Raw genomic sequence first — 7,576 nt, 5'->3', positions numbered from 1 at the left:
CGTTGGACTTTGTATTCCCTTATCCCTTATTTAATGTGCTCAGCCAAGAATCTATATATGAAATTGTTCTGGGCACCCTCCAGTTTCTTTGGCGATGTTAGACCAAAGTTTGCTTACTAAATTTATATCAAAGGTTCCCTGAGATGGCCATTCAGTATTTTGTTTCGGCCACTCTAATTCACATAACGTTCTCAAGCGCTCTGGCATCATTTTGACTCCATATGCCCCTGAGAAGGCTTTCTTAAAATTATTTAACATACATTCAAGAGGTGTATTTTCCTCCTTTGAACCCCCAACTCCCATTGTATGGCCCTGTGAAGTATCCACTCAGTCACTCACACACTCGCTTTGTGGGGATCCTTGCCCAGGTGAAGTCGCCTTACTGGGAACTGAAGTACTACCCACTCCACACTCAGGTCAGTTACAGATTGTACTTTCTCACACATACAATGCGCTAGATACTTCACCACACTCTACCTCCCAATCTTTACCTTTCCCTACACCAGATCACCATCTGATGTACCCAACCACCTAGCGTACTCAGTTCCCCCTTACTGAGACGCAGAAGTTTGATCAGGACTTCTCTTCCTCCCAATTAATTGGAGGGCCAAAACCCCTTAGTGCACTTACCCTTAGCTGGTTGCCTGTTTATTTCTCTGGTTCCCCCCGGTCCGTCGCCGTTGGTGGGCAGGGTATCAGACAGACGAGACTTCTGCGTTCCCCTGGAAAAAATGTTCCAGTGCGCGCTGGGTAAGCAGTTTGTGGTCCTCCCTCTTGTACCCTGCCCAGTAGTGCGAAGGGGCTGCGTTCCAGCAGACCACTTATCCGAGTCACAGAGGCACCATAAAATGTAGCACCCTGCTTGTGGTTAACGCTTAGCTGGAATGAAATATTCAACGCAGCAATAGTGGTATATGGTTACCAAGCTCTGGCCTGGGCTCCTGCCATTATGGCCAGCACTTATATTCCCTCAGCCCAGCCTCCTTGCTCCTCCTTTGGCTGCCTCTGTCCAATCAGCCTGGTTGAAATTCCCATTGGCTGCTTGCTAGAACCAATCATAAAAGATACACCCATTTCATATTACCTTTTATGGGAGACAGAGAGTTATATGTTCTTCTATTTATAAATGGCAAACAAGTAGCCATTAACCTCGACAAGGCACCTTAATTACCAGATCACCTTTGCCCCCTTAATTCTAAAATAGAGCAGATGGCTAAAACAGATGGTGTCTAATTTTATTTTTAAACAGATGTCAGGGATCTTATGTTCACATTCTCACGCATCATCAATGAAAGATCTCTCTTTTTTTTTGAGGTCTTTAAACAAAGGCCCGACAACCATATGTCAGGAGTGCTCGATGGCGTTTCCTGTCTGGCAGGGGGCTGGGCTCGTTTGCCCCTCTGGTCTCCTACAGCAATATGACTCTATGAAATAAGAATTTAACATTTCTTTCTTTCTAAATCCTTTGCATAATTACATTTAAGCCAATATATTTAATACATTAACATAAGTTAAAAAACTTCTTAAAGGGAAAGAAATCTTTTCAGAGTAAAAAGTCTCAAGGAACAGCTTAAAAACGGCTCTTTACTCTCTCTCTTGCTAGCCAGATGCTGTTTCCATTTTTGCAGCATTCCGTAATTTGTATGGACCTTTTGTTCCCAGCCTTTTTATGACCGCAATAAACCAGAGGCCTCTCTGGCCAAGAGTTTCACTAGAAATCCAGAAATGGAGCCAAACCACCCAAAAAGAGGCCAAACAACCACAAATACAAAAACCAATGACAACTAAAACAAGCCAAAAAACCAAACCATAAAACAACTATAAAATGCAAAAAAAGCAAATTCACCAGAAATTCAAAAACCAATAACAACTATTTTAAACTAGCAAAACCACTGGCAAAGAAACAAATTCACCAGAAACCAAAAAGTGAATAAAAATTAACATGAAACAAGAAAAACCACCAAAGGAAAAACAGCCTAATGCAGAAAGAAAAGAAAAAGAGCTTTCATTTTTTGCTTCTGTTGAATTGGCTGCTTTTGGGGGGCTGGGAGGTTCTGGGGATTCTGCTTCTTTTCATTTGCCCTTTCATTTGCTTTTTTAGTTTCTGGTGCTTTAGCCATGTGTTTCGAGGTCTTCCATAGCTTTTGTGTTTCAGGTGAATTTGCTTATCTTCGTTATGCTGCTTTGATTCGTTTTTGAATTTCTTGTGGTTTTGCATTGTTTTCGGTGGGTTGCTTCTACTTTTCATTTTGACTTTTCATTTCGGTGGTTTGGCTTTATTTTGGGTGATTTTGCTTAGTTATTGTATATCTGGTAAATATACAAGGTATAGGTCTATATCTGGTGATTCTGCTTCTTTTTGTTTGCTTTTTGAGTTTCTCGTGCATTTGGTGGTATTCCAGGTTTTTGTCTGTCTAGTGAATTTGCTTCTCTAGAGGAAGGTTTCTGGTCATTTGTTTGTTGCGTTTCAGCTGGTTTTTTATTCTTTTCAATACTTCTTTTCATCTTTGGTGCTTCTTTCTTTGTTCGTGGTGGTTTTGCTTAATATACGTGTTACTGGTGAATTTACATACTTTGGGCAGGTTCTGGTCCTTTCTGCTAGGGGTTGCATCTTTTTTGCATTCAGCTAGTTTCTTTTCCACTCGTTTTTTTCATTGCTGGACGTTTTGTTTGTTTTTGGTTGTTCTGCTTAGTTTTTTTAGTTTGCTGTTTGGAGGCTGATGCTGGTGAATTAGAACCAAATCCTAAACCTAACCATAGCCCATAGCCCTAAACCCACACTGAAATTTCCATGGGGCTGAAAAGCATTCTCCAAGCAACACCCCCTGGGAATGACCATCCAAGTAGGAGCTGGAACCACTGCAAAGCCGTGCCACCCCCCCCCCCTCGTTCAGACAGCCGCTCTAGAAGGATCCCATGGTCGATGGTATCAAAAGCCGCTGAGAGGTCGAGGAGAATTAACAGGGACATGTTTCCCTTGTCTCTCTCTCGACAGACGTCATCATATAGGGTGACCAAAGCAGTTTCTGTGCCAAAACCAGGCCTAAACCCCATTTGAAATGGATCCAGAAGATCAGTTTCTTCCAAAAGCGCATGGATCTGGTCTGTAACCACTCACTCCAAAATCTTGCTCAGGAAAGGGAGATTAGCAACTGTCCATTAGTTAGTAAGGTTTTCCGAATCCAGGGAATTTTAAGGGGAATAACAGGAGGAGTCAGAACCCCATGTCAGCAGCTTCCATGCAAAAGCCACTGTGTCCTCCTGAGACCTTTCTACCTCTGCTTTTCAACTTGTGAAGGAGGATGCCCTGTTTCCCAGAATCTCATCCTCTTCTTGCAAACCATGAACTCAATGGGGGGACATGGATGCCCGAATGGGACTCGGATGAGTTCAGCACAGTAGCCGGCTTTTGCCATCTGGAAACTGCCCTGCTGTAGCAATTTGTACTGGGTAGTTGGAGGATGAGTGCCACCTTGGAACTGTAATAATTGCATCCATAATATTGGTATTGGATTCACAATGCATTAGAACCCAGCAGCCTTGTACTTGCCATTCCTTGGGATTTCTAAGAAATAATAGTAATAATAAAATCAGTGCAGTTTTGCAATCTGCCACCTTGATTCAAAATGGCATTGATCTGCGTGAGAGCATAGATGAAGAACTGCTCCTTGATGTCAGGAATCATCACAGAAAATTTGGTTGTGGGAGTCCAAATGCATAGCAAGCAAACAATTTTCCAAAATATATAGTAGATGGATATATTACAAATATTTTTATCCTGTCTTTCCAATCTGCTCAAGGCAGATTACAGTCTAAATAATATATTCAACCCAACAGTAAAATACAAGATATGTAAGACTGTAGCCTGTAGGTGGAATGTTCCAGACTCCTTCTGGGCATTCTCAGGACAGCTGGCTATGAATAACAAGAAATCTAAAGTCATGGTGTTTTCAAGAACTACAGGGCCCATAGATGGTATATGGAGAATCAGTTGATCAAACAAGTTAAAGTCTTTAAACACCTTGGACTTATTTTTCAGTCAACAGGGTCATGGGGAGCACATCAGAAATATGCAAAGGAAAAAGCATCTCAAGGTGCCAAAATTCTGACACGCTTTTTCCATACAAAGGGTGGCAATCACATACCATCAGCGCTTGAAGTGTTTAAAGCTAAACCTCCAGCACAGTTATTATGTGGGGCTCAGATTTGGACAGGCGTTCACCTTGGATCTACAGAAGCTGTTCAATCTAAGTTCCTAAGGCAGTTTTTTCCTGCTCCATCCTGTGTTCCAAGTGCTTCATTGTGCTTACAGGCTAATTTCCCCTCTGTTGAATTACAGATTTGGTGTAGGGCATTTAATTATTGGCTTTGCCTAAATTTAAACCCCACCGGTCTATTACCTTTAGTATTGCATGAGAGCACTTGGACTAAAATTGTCAACTAAAAGCTTTACTTTTCTGGTTTATTACCACAACAGTTATTAACACTGGGCTTCTGTAAAGCAAATAATTTAATTAGACAGTACCTATATGATACTGAGTGACAGAACACTTTGGTCACAATAAGGAAATTTTGTCCATGGTATGATTATTTTCCACCTAGTCATTTTGACACTTTGGCACCCTATTTGCAAAATGTAACAATTCCAAAATACAGATGCGCTTTCACTTTTGCACTTTTGCATTTTCATCTTTGGCTGTACTTGAGGGTCAGTTTCAAAAAATCCTGCTGGAAAAACAGTCATGTCCATGTGGAGATGGCAGTATTGAGTCAGTGGCTCATGTGCGTCTGGCTTGCACTCTTTATAATGATTTGAGGCGTGAGGTTATGACCCCTCTATTATTGTCCATGCCAGGTCGCCCAGCCGCTGCCACAGTGTCCTTTCTCTTGGCAGATCAAGATGAGCAGGTGACAGCAAAAACTGCAAGGTTTTTAGCAGGGGCAATTAGAATAAGAGCTATTATTTGATTATATCTTGTCAGGGAACTGCCATCGGAAGGACCGGTGGTGGAAAGGCTCCAGGAGAATAGGAGAGACTCTGCAGCAGAAGAGGGAACCAGCAGGGGGAGAGCAGGAGTTCCAACGGGAAGGGAGTCGGAGGGGAGGCTATGGGATACTTCCAGTGAGAACAGTGAGGAGGTAACAAGGGCCCCTTTAGGAGTTCCCACCCTTCGCCGGAAACTGTCACGCAGAGAGTCCAGGAGGCGCATGTCCGTCAAACAGCTTTTATGTTGGAGTAAGTTCCGTAGACGCCCACTGTCGGATTCTACCAGCGACTAATGGAGTCATGCTTTGGGAGCTCCGTTAGTGACTCAGGCTGGCTGACCAGCCAAAGCCAGGAGGGATCAAGCTTTTACGCACAAGCAGCTCATTATCCCATCACAGCAATCCGACAGTCTTTGAAAGCAGCTTGTGCAAGCAGAGGGCATCATGAGCGAACCAGCCGGAACCGGAGGAGCTGGAGCTGGAGCGGGTCCAAGCCTGGAAGAAAGGTACAGGGCGTTGGAGGTCCAGCTCGCGTTGCAAACGGCGAGGCTTGAGGAGAGGAGGGCTCAAGATGCGGATAAGGGGAAAACCACCCCACTTGCCAGAAAGGTGCCTGGATTGGTGCAGAAATTTGGGGGGGATCCCAGGAACTATCAAGCCTTTAGAACAGAGATGCAATATGCTCTCAATCTACTGTTTGATGACTTCCCCGATGAGAACTCTAGAGTGGCGTACGTTATTGGCCATCTAGAGGGAGGGGCGAAGGACTGGGTTAGACCCCTGATGGCAGCCAACAATGAAATCTTAAAGGATACGATGAAGTTTTTTCGCGCCATGGACCTGATGTTTTCCAGCAGATTGAGCAGGGAGTGGTGCGCAGGCAGTTAATGGCGTGTAAACAGGGGAGCCAATCTGTACGTGAGTACTGGACTGAGTTCACCATGCTGATACATAGACTGAGGTGGAATCTAGCGAGTGAACCCATTCAAATGCTGTTTGAAGAAGGGCTCTCTCCGGCAGTGAAAGATGAACTTTCCCGGGCGCCTAGGGCGGAGTCTATGGACCAGCTGACTAAATCTGCGCTGTCCATAGGAGCACGCCAGGAGGCAAGAGCTTTGGAAAAGTGGGAAGGAAAGGGGGAACGTTGGAAGGACTTCCGCATTCCAGAGATTCCGGAGCAGCCTTTCCCGCCAGCAGAGCCGATGGAACTTGGAACAGCGCGCACGCGCGCAGTTTCAAACAACAGTGAAGGGCGGAAGAAGGAGGGAAAGAGTGCCAAGAGATGTTATCTCTGCCAACAGCCAGGTCACTTTGCCAGAGTCTGTCCGCAAAGGAAGGAATGGCAAGGGATGGCGGGAACTGTTGGGGGGAAGGAGGAAGAAGAAATTCAGGAGCAAGTAAAAGCCAACGCCTGGCTGCCAACATCAGGGCACAGCAGCCAGGCCAGGGAGTAGTGAATGTGCCCACGCCGGAACCTCCAAGGCCAGCGCTTGTGATAGAGGTGTTGCTGGAACTGTCAAACGGACACCCACTAAAGATAAAAGCGCTATTGGATTCAGGCAGCTCCTGTAATTTCATGAGTAAGGAGTTTGCAGCCGAACACCAGATACAGACTATCCCATTAAGTAAGCCTTTGCAGGTTACCACGATTGATGGGAGGGAACTGTTGGGAGGAGAAGTGAGCCAACAGACTGTACCAATGATAATGAGGGTGGCAAGACACACAGAACTGATAGCGTTTAACGTAGCCACCTTGGGAGGAGCTCCTATTATTTTGGGAATGAGCTGGCTGGCACTACACGATCCGCTAGTAGGCTGGCATCAGAGAGTGGTTTCCTTTGGATCAGCACATTGCCTAGAACACTGCAAGGAGGGAGAGGCTCAGGCAGGGGCCAGGGCCACTCTAGCAGGGATGAAAGTGATGGACAAGGGGAAGGTGCCACCACAATACGCTGACTTGATTGACGTCTTTAGCGAAAAGGAAGCAGATAAACTGCCCCCGCACAGACCCTTTGACTGTCAAATTAACTTACTCCCAGGAGCACAATTGCCAGTGGGCAAGCTGTATGCAATGTCAGACAGTGAGATGCAGGAGTTAAGGGAGTTTATTGACAAGAACCTTAAGCGAGGTTTCATAAGAGAGTCATGCGCGGTGGGGGGCAGCCCAGTGTTCTTTGTGGACAAAAAAAACATGGGTAAACCCAGGCTTGTATGTGATTTCAGAGCCCTAAATGCAGTGTCAGAACCAGTGACTTTCCCTATGCCTAGAATTGATGACATTCTGACACGGGTGAGAAAAGGGAAAATTTTTACCAAACTGGACCTTAGGGGGGCATATAACTTGATACGTGTGAGAAAGGGGGATGAGTGGAAGACCACTATGTTCACCCCCTTGGGGGCTTTTGAGTACTTGGTTATGCCTTTCGGATTACAAGCGGGCTCGGCCTGCTTTCAATCATTCATGAATCACGTCCTGGGGCCATTGCTCTACAAGAACTGCGCAGCGTTCTTAGATGATGTCCTGGTGTATTCAGAGAATGAGGAGCAGCATGTGCGAGATGTAAGAGAAGTACTGAGCAAACTGCGAGAA

Source organism: Podarcis melisellensis, assembly GCF_964234715.1.
Source record: "Podarcis melisellensis genome assembly, chromosome: 17".
In the NCBI taxonomy this organism is placed as follows: domain Eukaryota; kingdom Metazoa; phylum Chordata; class Lepidosauria; order Squamata; family Lacertidae; genus Podarcis; species Podarcis melisellensis.
This window is presented reverse-complemented; position numbering follows the sequence as displayed.